A 14480-nucleotide genomic window follows, 5' to 3' on the forward strand; every position below is an offset into this window, starting at 1 on the left:
TATTTGAGCACAGTATATTAAGTTCTTTATCTCTAAATTATGATAAATGGCCTATCTTCTTTACAGGCGTGAAAGATTGCTTGAAATAAGCATTCTGATCCACAAACAGATTGGCTTTCGATCCTCCTGACGGATTACATTTGAACTTTTAAATTAGACAACAAATCAATTTAGCTGCTTTGGACTCCGGGCCCAACTGTACAGGTCACACTGTCTTTATTTACTTGTTCATTTACACCTGAATAGACCAAATTTTGTTAAAATTATTAGTATTAGAGTATTTTTCTATCATGTAATGCAGATATTTGTGTACTGAGACAAAAATGAATAAATAAATAAATCTTAGATGTCAAAGATGATCAAAGGGAGTTTGACTTCTCTCTCTTTATCTATTTTCTTGTGAAACATAAAGCACTTTCACCTCCCCCGGCCTCCAAAAATCCTTCAAATGAAACAATATGAGAAGGAAAAATCTACTTATAACTCACACACACATTAACATAGTATTTTGTAGTTAGTAGATATTTCTAACAGTAGTAACCCACGTGACAAGTTCTTTTAGTCACATTAAAACATAATTGTAGCAGCAGATGGCGCCATCACACATGTTTTAAGTTGATCATGAGATCAGAAGATCACTCGTGTGTTTTAAGACCATGAAACCCGCCCTGGTGTTATTGGTGACATAACATGGTAGGATGATCCATTTGGCTTTTTTGCATTGATACTCTGTATTGGCTGCTTCCATGTCATTGAAAAGGACTCCCAGAGCACGGTCAGTTACCCAGCAGCACCCCTGGAGATCTGAGTGTTTTATTACCAAGTTGTTTAAAAAGTCCTCAGCATTATATAAACACACTGACACAGACTGGAACCCAGCGTGTCTGGTGCAAGGCCAGTGTGTTTAACCACTAAATATGCCTCAACTCACTCCAGCGTGAGATTGTGGTCAAACTGGTATGAACTTATTTTTGTTATGAAGAAAAGTACGACATATTAAAGCAGTCTTACAGCCAAATGCTGTCAATAAATAAGAATGTGCTGTTCAGCAGCTTCTCTGGCTGGAAGAACAAAATTACCTCCAACCAAGGTTCATAAAATAATTCTACTATAACTGAGGACAAGGTGATGGTGACAAAGATAGATGTGAATAACTCTCCTAGAATCATATCCCATGTAGTGAGTTTGACTATGGATAAGAAATAAGGCCCATGTAGATGTTCCTAAAAGAATAGAATAGAATAGAATATCTTTATTGTCATTGTACAAGTACAACGAAATTGAGTGCAAACCTTATTTGTGCAGACAAGAACACATAAAACAGTAAAAAAACAGTATATATAAAAATAAAATATATATATATCACATAAAAGCTGCAGTTCCTTTGGTGTCCACTTGAGGCTGCCTCCAGCAGTGAGTCAGTCCCCATAGAGCCCCATGTTAAACTTTACAGCAGAAATAAACATGTTTACAGCCTGGTACAAAAAACAGTTTGGGTCTCTATAGCTCATTTCTCTCTTCATGACAACTGTACGGGGAGAATCTTTATACAGCTCACCTGTTTACATTATATTAAGGCTTAAAGTGATGCAGCATTAGGGGCGTGGCCTCTTTGAGTGACAGGTGGGAGCTGCTAGCTGTCTGCTAGGTGTCCCCTCAGCTAACTCAGTCACTGAACGTAACCTCTGGGCCGTCCAACAAGTCTGACACACAGTTTTTACACTCAAATTATACTATTTTATATAGTAAAAAAAAGTGTGTCTTAGAGTTTGTAACCGCCTGCTCCTCCACTTCTACCCTCTCATCCAAATTGAGTCGCTTCTGGCTTCATGAAAACAAACATGGCAGCCAAACTGACAAACTCAGACTGCCGAGGAACCAAAGTGTGGCGTCACAGTGGCTATGTCCATTATTTACACAATCTATAGATTTACTGCAACCTCTTAAATGGTTTCACGTGTCCAGACTTTAAATATGACACATCATGGGACCTTATCGGTACCTCCCTGTTAGAGCATGTCTTTGCAGGAGAAGGTTAGTTTGATTAGCTCAGTTCGGCTGAAGTGAAAGTAGAGCCTTGTAAGAGGATTATGGTACCGAGGAGCTGTGTCTCAGCTGCCAAGGATCTGCCCGTATCACTGCCCAGGTCTGGTCCACTTAGGAGGGGCTTTGATTGATTCATTGTGTGTCGGCATTCCAGCACCATGCCAGCTGCTCGTCACGCACAATGGACGGATTGTGCCTGCTGCCGCCTGAACGACAGCTGTCCGTGGCTGCCGCTCACAGCCCTGATGGGTGATTACAGACCAGAGACGGACACACTGTTAAACAGATTAGTGCACGCTGTAGGTGCAGAAGATTCTTTAATCATTTTCAATAAAAACATGAAATCATCCACAGCTTTGTAGCTTGTTGCTTTCGTCTATGGATGTAATGTTGTCAGGTCAATAAACATCGAGTTTTTACAAGTCTGTTGTTCTTGATCTCAACGTGATGCAGATTGTCTCTGCGATGCCAGAAGCCGCCTCTCTCTCGCTCTCTGTTACACAACAACAGTTAGATGATGTTATTCTGTCTGGACGGGGACCAAGGAATTTCTGGGAAAGGCTTGGATACGTTTACTTAAATGATCACATGTCTGGGACACAGGATGTTATTTGTTAAGTGTTTTGTTTTTATATGTTTCATAATGAAATTTAATACATAAATATTTATAATACACCTATATTATACTAAGGCAGGTATACACCCTCCTCTACTAGAGTGCGTGCCAGGCCTTTGTAGTTAACTGAAGTCTATCACATTGGAATCAGTCCAATATTATAGACCTCCATTGATAAACTACAATTAATTCATGACTCTGCTGGTTTTTGAAAAGCACAAGGAAGCGCGAGCGTATCTAACAAATTGTTCTGGCTCCTGGTGTCATGTCCCTTCCCCGTTTAGTTTTCTATTTAATGTATTTTAATGTTTTCATTTCCTGTTTTAGTTTGTCACTTTACTTTCTGTTGTATTTAGCTTTCCTGGCTTTGTCTTTTCCCGCTTGTGTGATTGTCTGCCTGGCACTTATTGTTTTCACCTGTGCCTTATTTGACTCACCTGTGCCTGATTACCCTCACCTCCCCAGTATATTTAGTCTTTGTCTTCCCCTGTTTCTTTGTCAATTTGTTTTTGTCTAATCTCTGCTTACAGATTCTACATAGTAGATTAGTCTACATAGTAGAATCTGGTTTCCGTTTGAACTACGCTTGTAGTCCGAGTAATATTGACCACGTATCAGCAGGCTGCGGCGTATGCAAGAAAAACAGTCCGTGAGGAGAGCAAAAGCAGGCAGAATGTAATCCGTCGTAATGCCATCCCAGCTCCCATCAGCGTGATCTGATCACATCTGCATGCCAACAGAAAGCTGTCACGAAAGCCGTTCAGTGTTCAGATTTCCTGACTTCCTCGAATGCATCAGATCGATCCGACCTCTGTTCAAAAAACAAGCATTTAAAAAGTTTTCTTCTCCTCCTGACAAAGCTTGAATTTTTACTTCTTACAAATCTGCATCATGATGTTGAAATTTGGGCAAAGGTAAGAGCCCTTAATAACTCGTCAATCAAAAGAACACGGTTTCTCTTTCTGTAACAATGCAGCACGCAGAGTCAAGTCAAGTCCTGACGGGAAGTCGATTAGCGGTTACCGCCTGGCGCGTTCACCGGTGTCCCCAGAGGCTGCATCGTCTCAGACTCTAGCTGATGGGATCCCAGATTGGTTTTTGTCTAACCTGCAAGCGTTGCTCCTTTTGTGGGTGTGTTTTCTGGACCATGTCACCAGGGGCGGATCCAGAGTGGTTGCCAGGGGTGGCCTGGGTCCCCCTTGATGAAATCTGATTGGTCACCCCGGGTGCCACCCTGAAATCCTAACCTATGGCTGTCTAATCGCCTTGTCAGAGGCGGGACCACATTTCAAACAAACATCTTCTTTTTGAGTCCTTAAAGAATTAAGCTTAGAACATTTATTGTTGCTGCTCTGTTGTGTTACTTTTTAAAGTTAAAACATATACACAGGAATATAACATATTTTGGAAACTCTAAAGTTAGTCAAGTAGACACAGTATGATAAGTGGAGATAGTAAGTGTACATAAATGCTATTCATTCGTGTGTATGTTTGTGTGGACACATTCTTCATGCCACCCCTGCATAAGTCAGTGCCCCAGCTGGGCCACCCCAGTCTGGATCCGCCCCTGCTCTTCACCTCATGTTTAGACTCTTGATTCTTCTGCCTCTCATGGACTTTAGCTTTTGTTTGTGTTTGAATAAATCTTAAGTCTGCTATGGGTCCTCTCCTTTTTGTTAAAACTGTATTAAAACCAAACTTAAGTGTATTTTAGGGTTGATTTCAGTAAGTTCTTTTACTCGTTAACAGGCTCTAAATGGTTCGAGACCTGCCTACATGACTAATTCTTTGTCGTTTATAGTCCTTTAGGCCTCTGAGATCCTCTGCAGCCAGTTTTCTTTTTACAAACCAGCAGCTCAGCCTTTAAACTCTGCACCAAAACAATGAAACTCTCGACACAAGGCTGCAAATTCTGAGACTATTTAAAACAAATGACAAATAAATAACAAAAGTTCTGTTGTTTGCTTTGTTTTATCACAACTCTCTCTCTCTATCTCTCTCTCGCTCTCTCTCTCTCTCTCTCTCTCTCTCTCTCTCTCTCTCAAAGCCACTCCCCCTGAAAGTTGCACTATAAATAAAGTTTTATAATTTTTATTATTAACTGCTTCTACAACAAAGGGAAAAGGATTGAGCTTGCCTGCGTATTCCAGTAACATTACACATAAAACGACTCTTCAGCAGCTGATGATCACATAAACACTTCAGAATATTTTTCTCTTGGTGCTTTGTGTTTGCAAAAAGTGACTTTCTCACACAAAGAAGCCACAAGCCCAGCCCAGTGAAAGTGTGTTCAGGCCTGCAGACACACCTGTCAGCATTTGCACACATTGCGTCACCCATCTGATCCTGCTGAGCCGCTCTGTGACACATTTGCTTAGTTGTGTCTTTAACAAACTTTATAGCCGACACATGTGATGTCTGTCTGTTGTTGCACCTCGACACGGAGAACAGGAGTCGACCAACTGCAGCATAGCTCTGCAAGTCAACAACAACTGCTGAAACCAACTGTTGTTTGGTATTTTTGGGCTGGTCCGGTGATGGAGGAGCTCTGCGATGCTTTGTGGCAGAGAAAAACACAGGCTCTACTTGGAAATGGCTCATTTGGTTAACCTTTTTCTTTAGCATGGCTCATAACGTCCTGAGTGTGCAGTAAAAGCAAGTGCATTCAAAATAAACCAATAAAGGAACGGAAAGCAGCAGACGTAAAAACAGCACTTTAGTAGTTAAGTTTGGTCATGCAACATTATTTCTGTTTCTACAGAGTCTGAAAAGGTTTTGCAATCTCCTCAAAAAAAAACTGCCTTTCTGAGGTCAAACTGTCATAATATCGAAAGTGTATTCAGCAGCCGAGGTCGGCGCATTCAGCATCACGCAGAGATATTCCCCGGATGTTTAACGCGCTGATCTGACTTCCGCTCTCACTGGATGAGGTCGACGGCGCTCAGCGGTCCAGGATGATGTCATAGAGCATGATCTAACTCTGCGGCCAGATGATTGAATCATACATTTTCCTTTAATTTGGGGGTTATTAAACGAACAGAGCTGCTCTCTGTGAGTTTCGATTGGTATTCGCCTGAGGTCACTTTCTCGCTTGTGTTTCATTTGAATTGCACTGAATTAGGAGTGAAATTAAGACTTTGTAGCAGCTTTTATTAGTTAGGCTGTGTTTCCAATTACCAATTAACCAACAAGCCGTACTTTATGAGCAGAGTCATGTGGGCATGCAGAGAGGCTGCTTATTGGATAAAGCTTACAATCCTAAACAGATGAGTGATTTAGTGGAGTATTATCATTTCCACTCTGCTTGTAACAACATGCAGAAATGCTTTGGCATCATTTATGACTGGCTAGAGGAGGTTCAGACCTTTGACAGCTCTGTGGTTGACCTTTGACCTGCTTTATGAAGGAAGGATAAGATCATTCTCTTTGGATATCATTAAATCATTATATTAAGGCTGTAATCTGATTTTCAGTCAGTGTTCCTGCGATGTATTTCCTGATGTTTTTGAAGCTTCGTTGAACCCTCGCTCCTGTGGCTCGCTCTCCTCGTTGGAAGCTGTTGAGATTTCTCCCGTTAGACAACGTGTGGAGCAGCTTCTTTGTGTGTTTGTGGTGATTTTGTGTGTTTGTTTGTTTGCGGCTCTCTCACCTCCCCAAATAAAACCAAGTTAAGAGCAGGAAATGCTCCTGGTTCCACTCAACTGCACAAAATAAAGCAAGGTGTGAAGGAGCACTTACGCCTCAGTAATCTCACTCGGAGGCTGAAAATGTGGTTTCCCTGCTTGTTTTCCATCCATTCTTTACACATCATCATTTGCACATCATTCTATATTTGCTATATTGTGTAAGTAAGGCAGTTTAGCCTGATATTTATTACCATCACGTTCAGAGGGATAAAATAATTAAAGTTCCACAGGGTCTTTCAGATTGACTGCAACAGGACACAACCAGCTGCAACAAGTATTTTTTTCATCTCAACCACTTTAATTATGTGGCTCACTTTCTATTTTTGCCCCTCCTCCCCCTCCTCCCCTCCTCCCCTCCTCCCCCAACAGTTGGTACAGTTGAGTTGCAGATTGCACAGCACCTGTTTTAAACCCAATTGTTATCCCACGCCCTTTCTAAAGACGCTAACACCTGCTGCCATCCTCCCCTTATGATGCATGAATAAACCTCAACGCTCTGCTTCGTTCTGTTTATCCATGAAAATAAAACTGTAACCTGGATTATGTAAAGTTTCGTTTAGTCATTCTATAAAGCAACCTTGAGCTTTCACAATGTCTCATGTGTCTATGCTAACACAGACATCTGAGCAAAGGGAACATGGACAAGCTTTTACATGAACTTGTCAGAATGATACGACATCAAATCTGCAAACTGTCGGCTCCTTTGACTAAATGTTGTCAGCCTCTCCAAGTTGTTGTTCCTACTCCCTGGAGTCTTCTGTGAGTTTTCCCTGTCAGACAACTAATGTTTGTGTTAATGTTAACACCACATGATGCAGGGTTAATGCCTGCTATGGAGAGGACCCCTCCCACTTGTTGGTGGCTTTGGCCCAATCCCAATCTCCACCCTGAAGCCTGAGCACTGAACCCTCGGTGCGTGAGTGCGTGATGGTCTGTATAAAAATGTGGCATGGGACACACGACCATTACATCTAATAACACAAAATGCTGGCCTCCATGTAACCGTGTGTCACGTTACAGTGTTTACATATTTTAGTAACTATCAAAAGACTTAAAGGCATTCATGTTAATCCTCTGTGAAAGCTTAACTGTTGTCACATAAACCTATTTGCATATTTTCCCATCACCGTCCATGCTGGTTCAAACTTTATTGAATACTACCTCAATGTACGAACATTACACAACTACAACAACGTCCCCTCACGCACTCGGTGACTTCACAGTGGGACAGCACGAAGCACTCACACAGTTACCGGGAACGCGCCTCAAAGTCTGTGAGTCCCTGAGTGTGGGGACTGAGATTGGGCCTTTGTGTTGGCGTGTTTGTCCTGTGCAGGAGGTCAGAGTGGCAAAGGTGTGTCCATGGGATGAGTTACACCTGAATCAGTTCCCTCTGATTGATCCTGAATGATCAGAGGCCTGTAGGTCTTCTTGTATTTTGGGCTCTTTAAGATTCACTTTTAGCCTTACATGTTACACTTCCCACACTCGTGCTCTCGCTTGTGTATAGTTTAATATTCGTTGGATAAGTTTGTTGTACTTGAATCCATCATTCTCTGTGTGGTCTCTCTTTTCTTGTCTTGGCTTTGAGCTGGTCCTGCGACAGTATTGGGGCTTGTCTTTATTCAAGTTTGGATTGGGCTAGTTTGTCGTGTGGGGAATGGATTTTGGACTTCTCCCGGGGAGGTTTACTCTGTGCCTCATTTGATTGTGAAATTATTTCACAGGTGTTTGGTTTTGGTGTCTCAGGTAACAAACTTTGTTTCAAAGTGAAAGGCCTTTGCTTTTATTGGTCTAATTCTTCTGCAAGGTTTCAGACAGCAGGTTCTGATTAGCCAATCCTCTCTCATCATTAGCGTCGTGGTAAACGTGTGCAGAACGTTATATTCTATTTTCTGTGTTGCAAATTGTCATTCCACTCCAGAGACAAATAATGTTTTGTCTCTTAATTCTATTTGTACAAGAGTACCTCCAGTGTAGGCGTGTTTGTTAGCGTGTCCACAGGACTGGTGTCAGCAATGAGCTCATCTGTTCCACTAACAGGAGGCGACACGAGTGAGGCAAACAATAAGACGGGACTTCCAGGTAGGTCCAGCTTGTTATGTAAACCCCCTGGGACCACCTTGAATGTCAAAGCAGGAAAAAATTACCTCCCCCCGTCCTGCACTGAATCCAGACTGTTTGAGGTGAAGTGTAATGATGATGACGATGATGTCTTCATAGTGAGATAAAATGAACAAAGTGTGTTTCATAAAGCTTTAAGAACATCTGTGAAAGCTTTTCAAACTTGTCTGTGTACTTATTGGTATTTTCCTGTTTACCTCGAGAAGAAGTACCTCAACCAAAACATTCAGCTAATCCGTAACGCTGTGGTGGTGTTCAAAAATGACTCAAGATGTACTCTGGCTTGCCCATATTTTTCCGTTTGCCTGACGCTCTCAGATGAAACACTTTTTCTTCTGTTGCTTCTTCTGTGAAGTTTGGAACTACATCATGATTACAGAGCCGATCCATCAAACGTCTGGACGTGCGTAAATGTAAATATGTCGGTCCATATGTAGGCAGACTGTGGCATCCCATGATGAAAGTTCCTGTATGTGATTAATAAATCACACCGCCGGGGCAACAGAGCGTCCAAATAAAGGCTTGAAGGCACCCAACCTGCCGCTGGAATGACATCAGAGGTCAGAGGTTAAGCTCCCTCTCATGGTGATTGATACTTCTGCAGAGGGCAAAAATAAGCTGCAGCTTTCTTCTGTTATTCAACCTTTGATATGGGGAAATTGTTTCCTGCTGCTGGAGCCCTGTGAACCTATGATGTCACATGATGGAGTGACCTCATCCCGCCATTCAGTGTGACTACCACCTGAGGGCGGCTTTAAATTGCGTTTACAGAAAGGTACAATAAAGGCCTGTATGACTTTTTACTGCGCTGCACTGGAACATTAATCTGCAGCATGAAGGATGTTTCTATACAACTTTGATTTATTTGACTATTTTTTTTATAGATTGGGGCTGCACGGTGGTGCAGTGGTTAGTGCTGTTGCCTCACAGCTAGAAGGTTCCTGGTTCGAATCCTGGTTCAGACGTAGTGGGCCTTTCTGTGGCGAGTTTGCATGTTTCCCCGGTGCATGCGTGGGTTCTGCTCGTTAGGTTCATTGGTGACTCTTAATTGTCCGAAGGTGTGAGTGTGTCTGTCTCTGTGTGTCAGCCCTGTGATTGACTGGCGACTTGTCCAAGTGTAGCCCCACCTCTCGTCCAATGACAGCTGAGATAGGCTCCGGCCCCCCCGCGACCCTGAACTCCTGTAAGCGGTATAGATGATGGATGGACATATAGATTAAAACACATTTGAGCTTCAAGCTAAATGTTCATGCCATGTTCATACCATCATCTGCAAAGTGCTCTACTGTCCGGGGGTCTTTTACTAAACACAAGTACAGCCGAGGATGATGGGAAATTAAATTGTGACTTGATGATGGTGCTACATAAAGTTATCTAATACCTTAGTTACTCTAATTTATCCTCGGGGGGATTTGAATTTCTGCACCAAATTTCTTCTGTCCAAAAATGTCGACACATTTCAGAACATAAATTTCCACCTCCTGCTGGTGCCAGAGGGAAACTCAGGGATCACCAAATGTAGGCTATTCATCCACTGGGGACCATGAACAAAATGTAATGGCAATCCATCTACTAGTAAAGTGGTTGTCAAAACCAACTGCCGGACAGACTGCAATTTATGTTTTACTACAATTTATCCTCATGGAGGTTTGAATTTCTCATTTCTAAAGTAAATTTCTCTGCAATCGCATAGTTGTTGAAACATTTCACGCGACACAACCTCATAAAGTCAGGAGATCACCTAAATCTGGATCAGATGTCCATTTTCAGACATTTCACTGTGGACTAACTGACTGACTTTGTCATACTAACGTTATCCTCAGGAGCACATTAATTTCTGTTCCAGGTTTGTCTTCATAAATGTCCTCCTCATGCTGGTGCTGAGGGGAAAGTCAGCAGATCACCACAATAAGATTCATCATCAAGGGTGTCATGTCACCATGGATGTCATGACAATGCATGCTATACATACAGCTATTTCTGTCATGACTAACGTTGTGGATTGAACAACCAATAAACAGACAGTCATCACCAACCCTAGAGGTCTGCTGATCCAAACCTTTCTAGTACAGGTAAGAAAAATCAATGACCCTGCCAGTCTATCACCAACTGGCCTTCACTCCAGAATTAGAAACACAATCAAACTGTGAAGTGGATGCATCTGATCATCTGATCGCCCCTCGCTGACCTGCTCATTGACCCGCTTAACAAGCCTGGATGTTGACTTTAGATTATCAGCTTTTTTAAGATCCAGTGAAAGCCTCTTTAATCTTGAATGTTCTCACTGTTTCCCAACTCCACTGACATATTTGTCTAATGTCGCAGCCAATTGTAATGGTCGGACAAGAAACACGTTTAGAAGTCAAAACAAAGTCCCTTTGTCTCGCAGCCAGGTCTGACTCCTGCTTTTATACTCCTTCATCTCTGCTGACACTGTTTCTACTCATGATACGAGCCTGCTGCCAAAGCTGGAGGCTGAATAGAACAAATATTACATGTTTGCGTGGAGGAATGCTGCAAACGAGTCCAGAGATCACAGTGTTGTGGATGTCAGAGCAGGAGTTACCTTTAAACATCCCGAGATATTTAAGAAGAGGAAAATATTAGACATGGGGGTTTTGTTTTTTTGGAACAAAGCCTCCATAGTATAAAAGATTAAAAATATATGCGTCATGGCAGGCGGTTGGGTTTCATTGTCTCTGCTTGCCTCTCTGCTGTGTGACAAACTTGGCACACCGTCTCTCCAAACAATGACTGACTGAGAAGGAATTTTATTGCACATGATGTCATCCAACACTCGAGCCTGTTCGGGCTCTTTACGGTTGAGATAAGAGTGGACATGTTCAGGAGAAATGTGTGAAACAGGACTCCCAAGATGGAGAACCACAGGTGTGTGTGGACGTCAGCTGATAAGCATGCAGTCTCATTAGGTCAAACACAGCCTCAGGTGCGCGTCAAAACCAGGCGTCACAATTATCTCAGTATTAAATCAGTGATCACAGTGTTTGGTGCTTCATTTGACAGGTTTAACAGCTGCAGCTTTTATGTTTTTAAGAGGATTTGATTCAAGTTATGTCATAAACAAGGTTTCAAAAGTACACACAGTCTTTTCTAAAGAACAGAAAATAAAAGACTGGTAGAACGAGAAGTACAGATGAACTTGTTGTTGAAGTCAGGCTGTGAAACGTCCTCACAGTATAAAGTCAGACGGGTCCCTCTGAAGGACAATTCTAGTGCTAAGCTAACTGAAGCTCACCTCATATTTGAAGGCTATTAAACAGAAATCATGTGAAATTCAAAAAGATTTTTTAAAAAGTTGTTGTAACGCGTTCTAGGCTACGGTTTTGGGTTTCGTGATTCTTTACTAAAAAGAGGACATCAGAAAGAAATGCTGAAAAATGCCAAAAATGTGGCTTTAATAAAGTGTTTATTTTTCCCTTTTGTCCATAAAATACAGCTGTCATGTTGTTCTATTCAAGCACAAATCATTTCATTGTTAATGCTGCGTATTAGCCCACAGGCGAGCCGTCTGAGGGAGGCTAGGTCATTGTCAAGATGTGGGTTCAGACCTGTGAGCTCAGAACAAAGGAATTTAAAGCTATTTAGATCAACAGATAGACATTGATACACATTTATGACCTCACAGTTTCATCGCTGCCTTATTGCTTGTGTTTTGTTGACATTCACAACCTCAGCTTTCTCTTTAGTGTCTATTTTAACACAATAAAAGTAGCTGATCCTGTAAGTGTGCTTATTTTGCTTTAAACATCGCCAAAGACTTTAAGTTTGAAGAGAGTTTGTTCATGCAATGTCCGTCTTCCCTGTAAAAACTCAAATGTAGGGGATTTCACTATAAAACTAATAAACAGAGACTTGATTCTGCTAACTTAAGAGGTTGATTTAAGTAAAAATTAAAATGAATGTGGATGTTTATATGTGCAATCAGGTTTAGATCTCTCTAGGTCCAAAAAGCTCAGGCCCAGCAGGCCTGAGCGAACACATGTGCGGCAAGTATTTTTCCTCATCCTTTCATATCAACCTTTTTAAAAACTACAAATCTTCTCATTTTTGATCCTGATCCAGAGCGAAAACTCAATCTTATCTGCCCTGAAACTTGACCAGCAGGCCGATCATGCCTTTGTGATGACATACAGCGAGTGGAAAAGTACAGACCCCCTCCAGCTCCCATGCATATTCTCTCCTCCGCAGCAGCTATCACTCTCCTTTCATGCGGGCAGCCTCGGTGACATCACCCTTTGAACTTGTCTTCCAAGTCTTATTTAATGACTCTAATAAAACAGAAAATATCAAACAAGGCTGATCACAAACCAGGGCCTGTGGTGAGGAAGCATCAGGACTTTATTATCATCCTGGGAGGCAGTGATATCAGCCATCAGGCCAGAACCAGCCTGTCTCCATCAGCCATCTTTATAGATGTGAATAAAGGAAGATGGCACAAACAAAGCGTTCAGAGTTTAAATGATTTGTATTTACAGATGTGGGCAGCACAGTTAAACCTAACACACTGGATGTGAGTAAAAGCTGTTGGGTGGGAAGGAGGGAGGACTCCCAAAGTAAACAACATAAGGAAGGTGTTACAGTAGCTTAATCTGGCTCTGTTGGCAGAGGTGGGACACCTGGTTCAAATCTAACCTGACAGTAACTCTGCTAGCAAACAACTTTCCATCCTTTATAAATGTTTACAGGTTAAATAGAAAACAGGGGCTATACACACTGAGCATTCAAATACTAAAAAGTAAGTTTTCATACATTTTGATTACATTTTTTTACTTAAAGATTAAGATATAATTCATAAAGGTTGAGCAAATATCATATGTTCCTATTTATTTTCTTCTTCAAAGTGATTAGGAACCTAGTTACGATGCTAAATGTACTGTAGCGACCGGGGAAGGAAAGCTGGAAGGAATAGTTTTACATTATGGCACATGTATTCACTTGCTTGCAGTGAAGTGGATTAGAAGAACCAACATATTTATACATGTTTGTACATTTTAATAGAATGTTTATGAAAGAAATGTAATATAAACTCCATATGGCTGTATGTTTTCTTTAATAATTTATTTTTTGCTAGCTCAATCCTGAATTGTTTTAATAGCTGAAAGTTCTCACAGTAAAAATAAGCTAATAACATAGACTGTATAAATAAGGCTATTAATCATCCTACTCATTTAAGTAATGACGTTCTCAAACGTGAATGATGATGAAGTTGGCCGTTTAACTTTTCTGCTTCTGCGATTGATCGATAGATTCGTGACATTTAAATTCTGGTTCAATGTGTGAAATGTTTTGGTGAAATCAAAAACTTTCTTCGTCCAAGTGTGTTGAAGCAAAATAGCTGATTATGGACCGCTTTACTTTGGTTATCGAAGAGACAACGGATAGTAGATAATGCTAGTGACAACGATCACAGCCTGCTAATTCCAGCTATGAAGATGCTAACTGCTAACATTATGATGCAAAACATGGAGGATAGTGATGACGGAGATGAAGACTGTCTGAACGGGCTGCATTAATAAGGTAAGTTAGCATAGTGAGCGGACAGTAAGCTACTTCTGATAGTACTTTGTGCCTCAGGTTGACGTTAGCTAAAGCAATCAGGTAGCTGCTAGCTAGCAGGAGTTGTGTGTTGCTGTTTAAATACGAACGTAGAAGAAGAATCTGCTTTACCTTTACGTTTCTGCTCAAAGCCGCATTATTGATTTTCTCCAACAGTAAAACTGTGCCCGCGTTGCACATTTAGTGCATTTCAGTTATATTCCAAGGATGATTTAGCCTTGTCTTTTCTGTAATAATATGAATTCTTATTTAACAGTATGTTATTGGCACCTGCTATTTACAATCCAGTGCCCCATAGCTCCCCCAATCACAACCCCCTGGCTCCAGTAATTATTTAGTAACTTAGAAAAAGTCTGTTTAGTTTTGTCTTAAAATATGTCTAAAAACTACTAAAATGACATTGACAGGGTTTTGTTTTTCACCCCGCTTCT

The sequence above is a fragment of the Semicossyphus pulcher genome, unplaced genomic scaffold (assembly GCF_022749685.1).
Source record: "Semicossyphus pulcher isolate SPU_LCO1_2020_fin unplaced genomic scaffold, fSemPul1.0.p SCAF_12, whole genome shotgun sequence".
NCBI lineage: Eukaryota > Metazoa > Chordata > Actinopteri > Labriformes > Labridae > Semicossyphus > Semicossyphus pulcher.